This window comes from Phalacrocorax carbo, chromosome 1, assembly GCF_963921805.1.
Source record: "Phalacrocorax carbo chromosome 1, bPhaCar2.1, whole genome shotgun sequence".
Lineage (NCBI taxonomy): Eukaryota > Metazoa > Chordata > Aves > Suliformes > Phalacrocoracidae > Phalacrocorax > Phalacrocorax carbo.
In genome coordinates, this window is record NC_087513.1 from 64,143,876 (window position 1) to 64,158,578 (window position 14,703).

The window sequence follows — 14,703 nt, forward strand, 5'->3', positions numbered from 1 at the left end:
TTGCATTCAGATGATTTCCCAGTGGTTTATTTCCATTGCAGTGAAACCATTGCTTCTTACACCATGCAATCTTTAAAAATACTTGTTTTCTAAGTGTGTTCGCTGTCCCAAACTCCCCTGATAACCTGCATTAATTCCCTCTTCAGACATTGTATGCAGAATTATTGCTTAAATCTAATTATTCAGGAGGGACACACTCTCACATGCATTTGCCAATGCATACATTTTGTTCCATATGTTTTAAAAGTGAGCAGCAGAGGTGAGTGGCATGGTATAGACTTGCACTGAAAGAGTACAAACAGGTGGTGTAGCAGAGAACCTCGATCACTAGTTGGGATTCCATCTGTGTTGCTGGTGACCCTCAATGTCTAGTTTCTATTTAACGACCCTTATGAAATGAATTGGTGGCTTCAGTCCCATTTGTAATGGACAAGTGAACAAGTCCGAAGCCTGTCAGCACCCTGGCACCCTGCTGCCGGTTTCAGTGCCGAGGGAGGGATTCCTTTTCTCTGTTGAGGTGAGGGTGCAGAGGTTCTGGGCTGGCTGCGGAGGGCTGGATCGCTCTGCCACGTGTGCTCGCTGTGCTCGGGGCATAAACACGGAAATTCAACCTTGACAGCGGGCAAACAAGTCACCAGAGCTCACCTTTGGCAAATGGAGTTTCAGTTGTTAGAGAGGATTTTCATCTTGAAATAAGTGAGTTTCATTCATCTTTCACCACCTGCCTTGTTGTCAGGAACATCCGTCTCTCCTGCCAGAAACTGCTGAAATTGCTGGCACTGGGTTATGTGTAAGGGCAGCTCCACTAAGTGTTAGCCACGAAGAATATGCGGGAACTCAAGCTGAGGTGGTTAAATGCTGGAGAAGATAGTCTCTGAAAGATCCTGCTGTAATTTGTGTGTGTTCGTGTGTGTGTGTAAGTGTGTGAATGAGCATGTGTGTTTGTGTGTGTAGGGAACTAACTCTAAATAGACCGTGTTCAGCCCATAGCAAGGGATTCCCAGGCTCAGGTATGGCGTGCATTCCTGTACACATCTTCCAGGGCATATGTGTGTGCAGCTGGCCAGATAGCCACTTCCCTGAGCCACTGCCCCCATGTCGGAAGACCAAATCGTGCACATAAAGGAGGTGTGTGCAAGAATCCATGTGTGTGACTCCTTGCCTTCTTTAAAGGTTGTTGGTACACATTTAACAAACTTCATTGTACACTGAGAGGAATGTTAAAGGAGGGACACTCGTAACACTGAATACCAACATTACAGTTCATTTTTGGAGTGAGGATCTACCTATAATGTAACCCTCAGCCGTGGTAAAGAGTCATACATGTTAGCACTAATGCTATAGAGGTGTGTTGCTTTGGCACATCCAGATTAAAACACAGAAAAGCAAGTATAATGGCAATTTGATAAAGTGTTTGACTTGCTCAGAAATAAAACTGGGGATATTATAGGATTGCTTGTCGACTTTATGTTTTGTTAGATCAAAAAGAACTAATGGATTTTACTCTCCCCCTTCCAAAAAGTAGTGTAAAATACTTCTCTGTTAAAAATCCTTGTATGCTGGAATCACTGAATTAGAAGGATCAGGTTTTACATCGGTAGTCAGCTAGTGTCCCTGTTCCCACCTAAGGCCGGCTGCTAGACTGTTTCTTTATGATCCTCAGCTATATGACGAAAGTGGAATAAGTACATTTACTGTTGCTGTCCGATGTTGAGAACAGCTATGTGTTCAAAGTGAGGCAGGTAGTCTCGGTCCATCCCAACAGCACCTCCTTGCTTTTCTAGTTTTATTTCTATGGCACACGCTGGAGTTTGAGGTTTCAGGGGAGGGTGCCTGGGCAGAGCATGCCCTGTGCAGGTGTGCGTAGCTGCAGGTGTTCTCTACCTGTAGTAATCAAATACCCTGACTGGGGTACCTATTCCTGCACAGATGAAATATATCTCTGTGTGAGCTCCAGGGCAAATACCACATAAAAGAGAATGTTATTGGTACATAGGCCTTTTACTCTCCTTCCTCTGCCAGCTGTTAATTTAATATAGCACACCTCTTCCGGAACTGGATAAACTAATGCAGGTTCTGGCCCCAAATATTGTGTGTAATGCTATATGTAATTGAATGTAAGTGCTGTTAAGGGTTGGTGGTGTTTTTTTTTGTTTTTTTTTTTTTTTTTAAGGCTGGACAGGATCTAAGTGATCCATTTATTTTGAGACAGCCTACATTTTTCCCTAGGCAAAACTTCCAGTATTGAGAATGGTAGGTGTGTCTGTCAAAGTATAACAAAAAATGGTCATTGAGAGCCTAACTAGCTTTGCAAATACCCTGCAGTTATTCTGCTTAGGAACTCTGCTGAAATAATACAAGTTGTAGACAATGGCTTGTGGCAGGATCAGGCCCTATCGTACTTGGCAGTATTCTGATGCCAGTGGTTTTAAAAACCAGTTCTGTTTCTGAATAGGCCAGGTCACAGTCACTTCCATAGTTCTATTCTGTATTTATTAGTTTTTACTTTCTAGTAAATAAATCCAAACCGTTATGTTGGATTTTGCTAGAAAAATTTGAGATCTGTTAGTTCAGATTTCTTATGGACAGATATAATAGTTACTAATGCATATATAAAATAACTGGTCCTATTTATATTTCTCCTATCCCTTTTTTAGTATTTTCATAGAACGCAGGTGCACATTTCAAAATAATACAATTAGATAAATAGGCAATGAATTCAAACAGATTGTCACAAGTGAGCATACTCAGGGAGGCACAGGCAGGCATGAGACCAAAGGCCTGAAGAATATTCTAAAGCTGCTTCAGAATTAGGCAGTTAATTCGTTCTCTTAGTTAACATGAATGAAAAAAAATACTAACCAGAAACAACAGAACTTACAGTCAATAAAGAAATTATTGAAGTTGAACATGCAAACCCAGGGTCTAGTCTTGCTAACTTCTACTCACCTGAATAATCTTTATTTCTGTGAATGGGCTACTTGGACTGAGGGAAAGCGCTATTTTACGGAAGGACCAGTCAAAAAGAAAGAGCTTACAAAGCTGGTCCTCTGATTCTGCTTTTGCATCTGATTAAGGCTTTTAGCATCTCAGGACCGGAGTTCCACTCCAGATCCCTAAAGCCTTGCAAAGTCAGGAAGCACTGGCTCTGGGTTTGTTCAGCACAATACTCTAACCCTCTTCCAATTCTCAGGTGTCTGTCCAGTCTCCTCTGTGAATTTAATAGCCCTGCTGCTTAATGCCCCATTGCATATAGTGTTCCCTATATCCTATTAGATCCACTGTTTGCCTTTTTACCACTGAGTTTCTAGCAAAGGTGACATTCCCTCACCCTACCAAAAAATCCCAGTGAACCAACCACCTCCACCACTAAGCAAGCAGAGGGATGAAATGCAGGTAAATGTCCATTCATGGTCGGGAGAAGGCAGAGTTTATGTCTTGCTTTGGCAACCAGCAGCTCACAGCTCCTTGTATATGACTTGTAGTCACATGGAAAAATACCTGGAAGCCACAGATTCTGTCTGCGTCCTACGACAACGTTGCTCACGTGCTTTCCTGCACTAGTTGAGAGGAAAACACAAAAGGAAAAAAAAGGAATTGCATCATTTAATTATAAAGGTACAATAAAGTAGATGAAGAAGACGCACAATAACCAGAGTCTCTTCCATTTAGACAATTACTACTCAGAGGACCTTTCATCTTGCTTTTGGGAGGCTGCCAGTGAAACCTGTCTGGATGGGGCTCTGCTGCCTGCCATTGGAATCCAATTCCATTTAAAAAAAAATTTACAGTGACCTTATTATTTCAATCCCCCTTTACCTTCCTTCTTTCCCCAAGATCCGTGGAAGTCATAGTAAATCCTATTTTTAAAACATTTTATTGTGAGTATACTTAGCCCATGCCACTGCTGAAACAAAAACCCCCAAGTGATTCCTGTGCAGCCTACCTCCACCCCAAATAATATACAAGATTTCTGGGATGAAAGCATTCTCTGTTTTGGGTTGTCAGATGCATGGCACAACTGAGGAAGAAAGGCTTAACAGGACTACTCTAGCCGTCACTAGGGATTATTTATACACAATTGGAAAAGCCTGAAAAGAGGCTACTTGCAGCTATCATCTCTAGGAATAAAAAGATTTATTTTCATAAAACTACTTGCAATAACTTGCAATGCTGTAGATTTGACTTTTAAAATGCAATGATTTTACCAGGTAAATTAGGACAGCCATTTTTTTTTCATGTATCCCATATACATTAAAGAATCCAAATGCTTTGTTTAAAATGTGTGCTTGAAATCACAACCGTTTTCCAAATGGTCTCATTATAAAAGGGACTGTAGTGAAATCTTGATTCTGATCCTAGTGAAGTCAATAGCAAATGTTTTATTGAACGTGGTGATGCAGCAAGTTCAGGCCTTTAGTGTTTCCTTTGAGGTTAAAATTGTCCCTGGATAGAGAGGCCAGCACAAGGTGTGTGCTCCCTTCTGTCACAGCAGAGTTGTGCTGGAGAGATCCAGCGAAATTTAAGCAGTAGACAGCCTATGAGTTGAATTTTAGGCTAACCAGGTATTTAGCCTTCACCGTTTTCGGTAGCGTAATTATTCTTAGTCTATTGATGTAGTTTGGAAGTTAAACAACTGCATGTTTCTAAGATACGGCAAAGACATCCTCTTGTTCAGAGATTTTCTAAAATCATTTAATGGATGAAATCACTGGTGTTTCATGCATGTGAGTTCCAGGAGGATTTGGCTCATCATATTTTAAATAAGCAATTTTAATATTTTAATTGCATCAAACTTAAATAGCAATTCATTAAAAGTATCTTTACCACAAGTAATGAGAACCTGACATGTTCCTCTGACACATCTGAGATAATTAGTTAGATAATATATATCTGCTAAAAATACTAAGAACATATATGTAATTTAACAGAGCTGCAACTGTTTTTAATCATGCTGTTTTAAAGGGCAAATTTCAATCAAGCTGTTGGCTTTCAGGCAAAATTGCCGGTGAAGACAAATGGAAATTTTGCCTGAGTAAAAATGATGGGATCATGCCCTTCTCAAGAGAAACTGATATTTGCAGAGCTGCCTGCAGGACCGCGTGCTTAATTCCTGTTCATTTAATTCAGCATCCAAATTCTTTTGAGAAATCTCAGCATTTTTATCCTTTCTGCCTATTGCTTAAAAATGTTTTTTAAAATGTGGAGGAAAGATTTAATGTGAGTGCAGATGTGTTCTGCTTACTGTAAAAATAAAAATACAGAAGATTATTTTACTTAAATAGAGATGAAACAATCAACAATTTTGTCATCTCCAGCAATAAAAATCCATATTAATATTGCTTTTTCTCATTGAAAAAGTATTTCTGTGCACTCAGAATAACTTCAAGAGTGGAATGAGTTCATTAACTATTACAAAGCCAGTAAATGAGGAAGAAGACTTCATGTTTTGTAGGTTCTGCAAAAATAATGACAATAATTTATAGTGTAAGTTACTTAATGGCTCATTGCTAATGAAGTGTTGCTGGAACCCTTGAGTACATATTCACCTCTTTAAGAGCAAGAGAAAGAAATGACACAGTGTTTCTTAGTTTTTAGGGAATAAATAAATAAAGAATGTGGATTCCAGAATCCAAGTGCCCTTACCAGACCATTCAGAATAGAATCCACTTAAAAGAAAAGAATGTAAACTAACATATTTTCTCTGCAGGAGAGAAATCAGACTATAAAATGGAAATTTCCCCATTTTCTTTCTCATAAAGCCTAATTCTTCCACAACTAAATATTCAGAACTTCCCAGCTGAGCCTGCTGAAATGATAATCCTGTGTAGCGAACTACCAAAATAGATGGAAGAAAGGTAGTACTGCAGTTAGAGCAGGGCTTAGAAAGCCAGAATTCAGTCCAAGCTCTGCCATAGTCTTTCTTCATGACCTGAGGCAAGTGACTTAATCTCTCGTACCTCAGCTCATTAGCAGTATAATAGGGATTTCATTCATTATTATTAATACCAGTTAGAGTTCTACCACAGGATTTATGAGCCTTAATCATGGATCAGAAATCATGGATCAGAAAAATGCCCCCCTCCTCTTGACGTGTTGCTGCACTTTAAATATTGGTGAGTAATGCAGCCTTATGAGAGAGTACAAGATGACGACAAGGTAATTATGTTCATTGTGACCGGTAGTGGTTTTAAAACACCAGCAGGCTAACGGAATTTCTGTAGGCACCACAGAATGCGGGATTCCTCGAAGAGCTGTAAAGAAGGATAATGATTAAGAGGTGCAGATATTTACAAGATGGTCTTCCAAAGGTTGAGGGATGGCACCAGAAAAATCATGGGTCATCCCTGCTTGAAAAAATAATAAGTAGGTGATGGGGATTGACCTCTTTGGTTGACTGTAGGAAGAAGTTGACATTTTCTTAATGAAGACAAGTAGATTACACTAATGAGATAGATATTAGGGCAGCAGTCTACAGCTGCTAAGAGAAATGACGTGGGCAGAGTGATGGGTTAGGAAAATGATGTTTCTAGCAGCACCCTGAATGGATACACGGAGGGCAAGATCACATTTGTAAAGGTCAGAAAAAGAAATATTGTAGTAATAAAGGCATGAGATAATGAAAGCCTGAATGGAGAAAGAATATGCAAACCTTAGACATCTCCTGGTTCTATAGACATAGTGAGAGACATGAGATGAAGAGGTTGCTCCAGTTGTTGACCAGAACAGCAAGGAAAGGAATAGTGTTGGCTGTAATGACCAAGACAGGAATTACTGAAGAGAGCACATAGTAAAGAAGGGAGAAGAATATTAGGAACTCTGTTTTAGTTACGATAAGCTCGGTTTGGTATCTCTAGGTCTATGAAGGATTATCAGAGAGACTGTGGCTATGGACCTAGGGAGACAAGTTTGTGTTAGAGGAGTGAATCTGCAAATTGCTGCGTGGAGATGGTAGCGGGATCTATGTTTGTGAGGGAAATTACCAAGGAGTAAAATACAGAAAGAGAAAAGCCCCGTGAATTCTGGTAGAGCTAGGAGAAGAAAAGCATGTTCTGGAGGACATGGAAAAGGAGCAGGTTCAAAGGTGGTGCAAGAGAACTGAGTAATGTCATAGTAGCTGAAGAAAGACACCATTTCAGGGTAAAATAGCACAGGAGACAACTGAAGGTAGCTGACACACTGCAGCAGATGAGAACAGAGTAGTCAGGGTATGTTAAAATTTTCCCAGTACATTAAGTAGAGACTTTGGCAGCAGCAGTTGCAAGGAGAGGAAACTGCACTCAACCAGTGGAGGGGGGGCTCCAGACGGCCTTTGTACCTGGTATATTCAGAGAGGTTGGTGACAAAAGGGAGGAGAGAAAAAGACATGGTATTTAGAGAGGAAAATAAATGTTTTAAGATGAAAGAATGTTTTAAGATGAGAATATATTAAGAGGAAAGAGATTGAATGGTACTTTCATTATGAGAGTAAAGAAAGAGGTGGGTGTGAGAGGTCAAGAAGAAAGAACGAGAGGACAAGAACACTTATAAGGAAGGTTGGGATATAGGGTAAGACTGGCTCAGTTGTAAATGAAAGAAATGAAGGGAGAGAGCTGCACAGGACGATTTTCGTCTGCGGGAGAGAAGAATGAGGAAGGAGTTGTAGAAGGGGAAGAAGAAACAGCAGGCAAAGCTACTGGAAGAGGAAGACCATATTCTGTCATTTTTCTCATGGAAGAACCAGGTGAAATCCTATGTAACAGCTGAAGTGGGGGCTGGAGGATGTGGGAGGGTCTGAAGAATGAGCCAAATATGGCAAAGAGGTGACTATGACTGAGTCTGAGGCTTAACTGAGCTGAACTGGAGTAGTAAGTCTAGGAAATGAGCAGAACTGAATGGGGCAACAATGTGTTTATAGTGGAGAAATTTTGCCAAGCAGCGGGGCTCCTGTTAGAGATGCTCTGCTGTGTGAGAGCAGAGAGCAACTGGCATGAGTCAGTTGGGATTTGGGATGGCAGGGAAGACAGGGGAATTCAGGGGAAAAGGTCTATGAATGAAAGAGTGCAGCATGGATAACATTACCATGTGGAGAAAGGAAAAAAATGATAAAGAGGTTGATAAAGGAGTGAGAGAAGGCAAGAAGTCCTTAATACTGATGATCTGAGGTGACAGAAAGGCCAAATAAGCTTAGCGTGAAGGTGGTGGCCAATGGTTGTTGCAGAAAGAGTCCAGGGGATGGTGCAAGCAGTGGAGCAGGAGGATTGGGGGAGACTGCAGGGCCCAGTATGAAGCCCTGTCTTTTTGATGACTGACAGGGTCAAACAGGGTTATAGGTTGAATGGAGGAGACACTAAAACATAAAGCTTAAGGGGCAGAGCGGTCACTACCACAGACTCTTTTCTATAATTTGCCCTGCCTTCATGCTGCGAGTTCATCCTGTGTAACCTTACAGAGGTGTCAGCATGGTTCTCTCCAGCAGAAGACAGAGAGCTGTCCGACACTTGGAACAACCACACTCCGATCTCAGACTGAACCTCCGGTGCAGATAAACAGATACTAACTACAAATTCAGGATATTTTCCACAAAGCGGGGGTTGGTGGGGTAGAGGGAGGTATTTCCAGAGCTGAGGGGCTTTTATGGAAAAGGTCTTTTTTGCCTGTTGTCCGCCCTCCCAGTGCTTCTGCACTGGAAGCGCTGCAGTCTCTCAAATAAATATCAGGCGAGCTAGGGAGTCCTGGGTCAGAAGTAAGCACTCAGACCCCACGGCAATCTGGCAGATGCTCTGCTGGGCTCACAGTGAGATTTCTCCTTACTGAGTGGCCTGCTATTGTCTGTGCCTACTTCTGTTTCTGTCTCCAGTGAAGGTGTAACCTTGGAACAGGCTGCAGTAGCCTAATGTGCTTTGGGGAATGCCAGAGGAGCCAGAGGTTTATGAATCACATGTATGATTTACAAAACTGGCACTCACACCCCCTTAAAGCACAGCTGAGAGGATCTTCCCAGTAACCCCAGCTGCTTTTTCCAGCAGCTCTACCTCAGTTGTCCCCAGAGGGACTCTACGCTCAATGTTGAGAAGGAAACTGTATGTCCCAAATTGGGTGATTATCAGCACCCCTTGTCAGATGACAGGGACTGTTCTCAGGCTTTGAAATGCCTTCACCCTCCTGTCCCACCTCTGTTTGGTTTAAGTGTCTGACCTACATGTTCCAAAGTGCCCTGTGATTCTTCTATTTCTTACCATAAGCATGCAGGCTGAAACATCATAAAGGAACAGAGGTTCCAGGATGTCCCATGTATATGGCAAAGTAGGTCCCATTAAGATATCCCACCAGATTGAGTGAAAGTCACTGAGAATCTCTTGTTGCAGCCCTTATTTAATTCTGACAGCTTTTGTTGGTTTTGCATTTTAACAGCAGACAGTTCAAAAAAAAAGCTTCCTAAATGTATTTCTAGACTTTCTAATAGGATGAAAGTTATGCTAATTTTGTTGGGTAACAGAAGCTATTCGAAAAGATATTTCTGCTTAAATATGAATGTATGATGCTTGTCTCTGTGTCTCCATTAATTACTACATATCTTTGACTATGCAAAAGAGCATTTATAATGTTGAAAATTTCCTTTCTGCCCAGTGGACATTTAATGACATATATATTATAACAGAAACAAAAAAGACAAAAACATTTTTCAATCAGATGTCAAAGGTATAAATTGAAATCACTAGGCTGACTTTGAAGGGGTGATTCTGATTGGTGGTAGTTGATCCAATTGCATTGCTCTGTCTTAGGTACTTAGGTGGTTCCCATTGAGACAGTAGCTGAATACTGTACTTGATATTTACCCATAAAGTATGAAATGAAGAGTGGAATTATTCCTGTTTTATGCAAGACAGTTGCCCAACGACACAAACATTCTGCAGGACAGAAGTTCACGTTGGAAAGAAATTTCTCATCTTTAGTCCCTAAATACATGAGCTGGTGTTTTGTGTTAAATTTCATCCCTTTTCTCTTCATCAGTCCTCAAGATTACCCAGTTCTGCTCATATAATATTCCATAATGGTTAAAGAGATAAGGATGAATGTTACACTGATCAGAGAGACAAAGGAGCCAGCTAACAGGAACAGGGGAAATGGAAAAACTCAAATAGCTTAATGGGCTCAAATTGGGAAGTTGGATAATTTCCACCTCAGACTTCTGAAAGATGTGGTATGTGGCATTGCAAGTCCAGTAAAAAGGATTTTCAATAAATCTGTCTAATTAGGATGGTACATTAGGAATGAAAAGTAGCAAATCTATATTTAAAGAAAGGAGAAAAAGTTGTTTGGGCCACAGTGGACCTTTTAGTTTGATCATAATAATACCAAGCAGAGTTTAAAGTAAGTTCTAAAGGAAAGATTAATTAAATGCACAGGGGGAAATGAAATAAACATGCAACGTATGTTTTTCTATTTGAAGTGTGCGAAACTACCCTGATATATTTTGCTAGGAAAAAAACCTGGGTTTTGAGACAAGTAAATGCCTTAGACTTAAGTTATCGGGATTTTGGAAAAGGATTTCATATTATGCCCCTAGGGAAATGGTTTGTTACAATGTTAAGGTAATTATTACACAATTTACAGTGGGTTTAAGGAACTGGCCAAAGGAAGTCAACAAGTGATGAGAGAGGGAATATCAAGATGAAGGTCAACAATAGAGTTCCTGAAGTAGGGGACCAACCTTATTTAGTAGTGTCATTAATGACATTGGAGCGGGGTCTGTAAGAGGAGGTGATAGCTCTCATTGAGCTAGGCTCAAAGGAGTGAACTTAAGACATTTGCTGCTGCCACAAGAGTGAGACATTGCCAAGAGAAAGAAGGCCTGGAATATTATATACGAAGAACTGGGTAATGTTGAGGACTGGGTGATTTCTTTCAGTCTGAACTTCTGGTCCTGGAGGATGTGTTTATATTGCTGGGCAAATATCCTCTGGGTTGCACACTGAAATTCTGGTCCCCCAGATATCCAGGCTATGAGGAGATTGGGGCTCAGATGGCTTCCTCCCTGCCCAGGTACTGCAGCAGGTTTCCTTTTAGGGTGGGAAAGGTGCATACTGGAACCTCACCCAGCATGCAGCTGGGACGTGACCACAAAGCACACCTTAGTGGGTCAAGGAGTTCATTAAGGTGCACCTATCTGGAAGTGCAGACAGAGAATGGCAGAGCCATGACCAGGAGAAAGGCGGATGTGATTGAAGAACAGAGCTGGCCAGATATTTCCAGTAGAGAAATGTCAGAGTCTTGGGCAAGGTGTTAATCAAACCTTCTCTGTTACAATCTTTGCTATTCCTATGAATCACCTCTGAGAAAGATGAATTCAAAGCAGGTCCAGAGTGGGGTTACTAGTGTGAGGAGAAGAATGGAAAATCTGTTTTACAAATATAATTGTAAGAGGAAATGGGTTTAAACACAGGGGAGGGGGAAGACGTGTTTAAGCTAAGGACAACATTAGCAGGGAAAACTGTGTGTGAGGGCCATGAATATACGTAGGCTGGAAGCTGTGCTGAAGTGGGGCTCTGGAAGGAATGATGGGGCCACAGCACCTCTAACAGGTTTTAAGGATGAAGGTGGATATATTTAGGAAGAGGGATTGTATGATATACTTGCCTGCTACGCAAGAAAAATGAACACAGTCCTTTCTAGTGCTGTGTCCTTGTGAAACATGCCATAGGACTGTGACTGATTAATTTATTATTACTATTAATTCCTCTTTTTTCCCCAAGGAAGAGCATATTCACCTCTGTATCCAGCAGGACCTGATGGAAGGAATGTTTGTCACTGGACTGCCTGATACCAGCTACGGGTATCTGGTGAGAGGGAAGGGACCTAAGATAAATCCAGCTGCACCATCCCAGCTGCTTTGTCTCTTTCACGTAAATTGGAGCTGCACTTTGTTTCCTTCCTGTGACATCCCCCACACCCATGAAGGACTGAGAATGAGGACTGTGTGCACTTAATGCACATTTTACACAGCTTTCCTTTAGATAATGCAGTTAATAGGGTCTTTGTTTCCTGGCGCCCTTGTCTGCCTTCATTTCATATTGCCTTAGCTCAATGACAGCAAAAGCCTGTTAGATTCTCAGTCATTTGTATTCATAAGCCAGGGGAATGCAGAGCCTTCAACTTCTTCATTAAAATAGTTTATATAAAATAAAAAAGAATTTCTGTACTATTTTTAAATGTTCAGGATGGCTGGCAGCAGCGGAATTAAACTCTTATTTGCACATATTTAAATTACCATGAGTTGTGTATTTCAGTTCACAAAATGTTCAGCCATTTGGCTGGTGATGCTGGGTGAGTTTACTTATAGTGGGAAGGATTTTGCCACAGGAGCCACCAGCTTATGAGGGCTTAAGGCACCCACCCCTGGGCTTTGTTCACTTGTGTGTGCAGCAGCAGACCACAATTCTCACAAAAGTTGTGGGGGAAGGCCTTATAGGGAACAGAAAGGCTCCACAGCACTAAAGGTAGGAAAGCATCATCTGGGAATAGCCTTTTGGGCTATAGTTCACCTCCCAGAGAACGCGGAAGTAGAGCTTCATCAATCCATATGGAGCAAGACAAGCTGGGATGCTCTGCCTGTCTGGATTTTCGGGAAACCTTGCCTGAGACTGGGTAGCAAAGCTGCCTTCTGCGTTACTGGAAGAAACTGTTGCCCAGCTCTACACCTGAGTACCTGGAGAAGGAGGGTTGCATCTAAGTGATGAGAGAGGAATTTTTGTTTTCTACTTTTGTTGAGGAATGACCACAGCCATATGAAAGAGCATCCCCCGTGCTGCTCCGGGTGAACTGGAAAGGGTGGTGGCAGAGCCTGAGGGAGGCTGGAGGTTGTTAGTCAGATACGTGAGAGCAGCTGGATATGTGGTCCTCTGTCTGTGTGCTGAGCTGTGTGAATGCGAGACAGCTGCTTTTTAGGAGCCAAAAATCTGTGGCAGAGGGACTCTATGCTAAGCCACTATGCTGCTGAGGGTTTGGAACGAGGGCAGAGATACATGGTTTTCTGTGCTCATTTATGTAGACTTGAGCCGCCTGTCCCCTTTCTATGAAATAATCTTTCATATCAAAGAGGAAAGAGGAATCCTTTCTACCTACTGTCCTGAGGAGCCTCCAGTTTTCAAATGCTATTCCTTGTGATTCATTGATCCTAGTGGGAAACTGGGAGAGATAGCCACAGACTCCCAGAGGTGGCATCAGCTTTGTGGGGACAGGAGCATAACACTGTCTCTCACTGGCCACTCCATAAGGTCCCCTGTTTACCATTGATGAAGTAGCTGCAGAATGGGCTTGCACAGCATCTCAGCATCAGGACTTGGAAACTTCTGTTTGGGGAAACCTGGGGTCTTGTTTCAACCTGGGAAAGATATTTTTAAACATTTTTCTAAAGGAGGTTTCATGGGAAAAAGTGGGGCAACTTATTTAAGTGCCTTCAAGAGAAGGAGGGAGAGAAGTGTATGTCAGCATAAACTCTGGCACGACAGAGATGGCTTCGGCCTTCCCCCCCAGCCCTTCCCTCTTATTCCTGCGGTAAGGAACCCTGTCCTGTCCTTCCCAGTGTCCCCTACACTCTGTGCCACACCAGACCAGTGGCACATCTTTCCCCCTCTTGTTCATCAGTTACTGTCATCATCTCAACTGTGACACAGCAACTAATTGTGTTGTCAATGCCTTCAAATGAAGAAGAAGCAGCAAGAGCAGATAAACTCTTCAGCACCAAAGTCCACTTTTCCTGTGATTGTCTCTAAGAATACAAGTACAAAGAGAGAGGAAGGCAAAAGAAGCAGGATTTCTCTTAGCAGAGGGTTGCCCACAGTGCCGAGGCATGGGCAAGTCTTCAGGCTCAAGCTGTGCTTCACCTGCTGCCAGCCTTGCTTCAAACCAAGAGATCATGGCATCCATTTGGTACCAGCCAGGGTGTAATTTTGGGATGGCAGCATCAGGACGATTGGAAGGACAAGTCTTCTTTGAAGATTCTCCTCCCTTTGAATGTATTTCATGGCAGTTTGGGAGTTCTTAGACCTGCATTTTGAGGTGACCTGCACTTGATCTCTGTGGTGGGATGATACAATTGTTTCTGTCACCTAGAAAATTAAGTTGTTTGAATATTCATCTTGGGCATGTGAGTTAGGCACTCAGATACCTCCTCTGGGGACTAAGACTTTTCAGCCTGCTTGTCATAATATTTCAGTGCTTGCCTTTAGTGCTCACGTTTTGAAATGAGATCCAACTGTCCAGCCCTCAGAGGGCAGAGATCGCCCCATTACTATCCATCCTGGTGGCAATTTACACCAGGGTAGGACTTTGTCCTAACATTTGAGGATCAGATACGAGCACTTCTACATCCATTTCAACATTTCTTTCCAGGGTTTCTGTCTGCGCTAAAATGCCAGTTTGACCTTCACCCTTCCTCCAGAGCAGGGGTATGTCATTCTGCATGGCGTTGGATGAGGCCACAGAAACCTTCCGGTAGATTTGGTGGAGCGTAGTTGGTGAATGGGTGGGAATCCTTGAGCTTGTCTCATGCGTCTTGGACCCCATCAATGTGACAGTGTATTAACCAAGGCCATCAGGGCCTGCAGACCGGGGTGCCTCCATGGTGCAATTTCACAGCCGTAGCATTTATCACAGAATCTACCCCTTTAAGGCAGGTCAGTGCTCCTGAGTTTAAGCTTTTCTTTGAGAAAGTTTTGCTAT

The 14,703-nt window shown here is 42.2% G+C and overlaps 1 protein-coding gene across 2 annotated transcripts in view; it reads left to right on the top strand.

The window, feature by feature from the left end:
- The window catches only part of TMEM178B (transmembrane protein 178B), a 243,731-nt gene that overhangs the window by 3,095 nt on the left and 225,933 nt on the right, over positions 1-14,703 (top strand). The window lies entirely within an intron of this gene.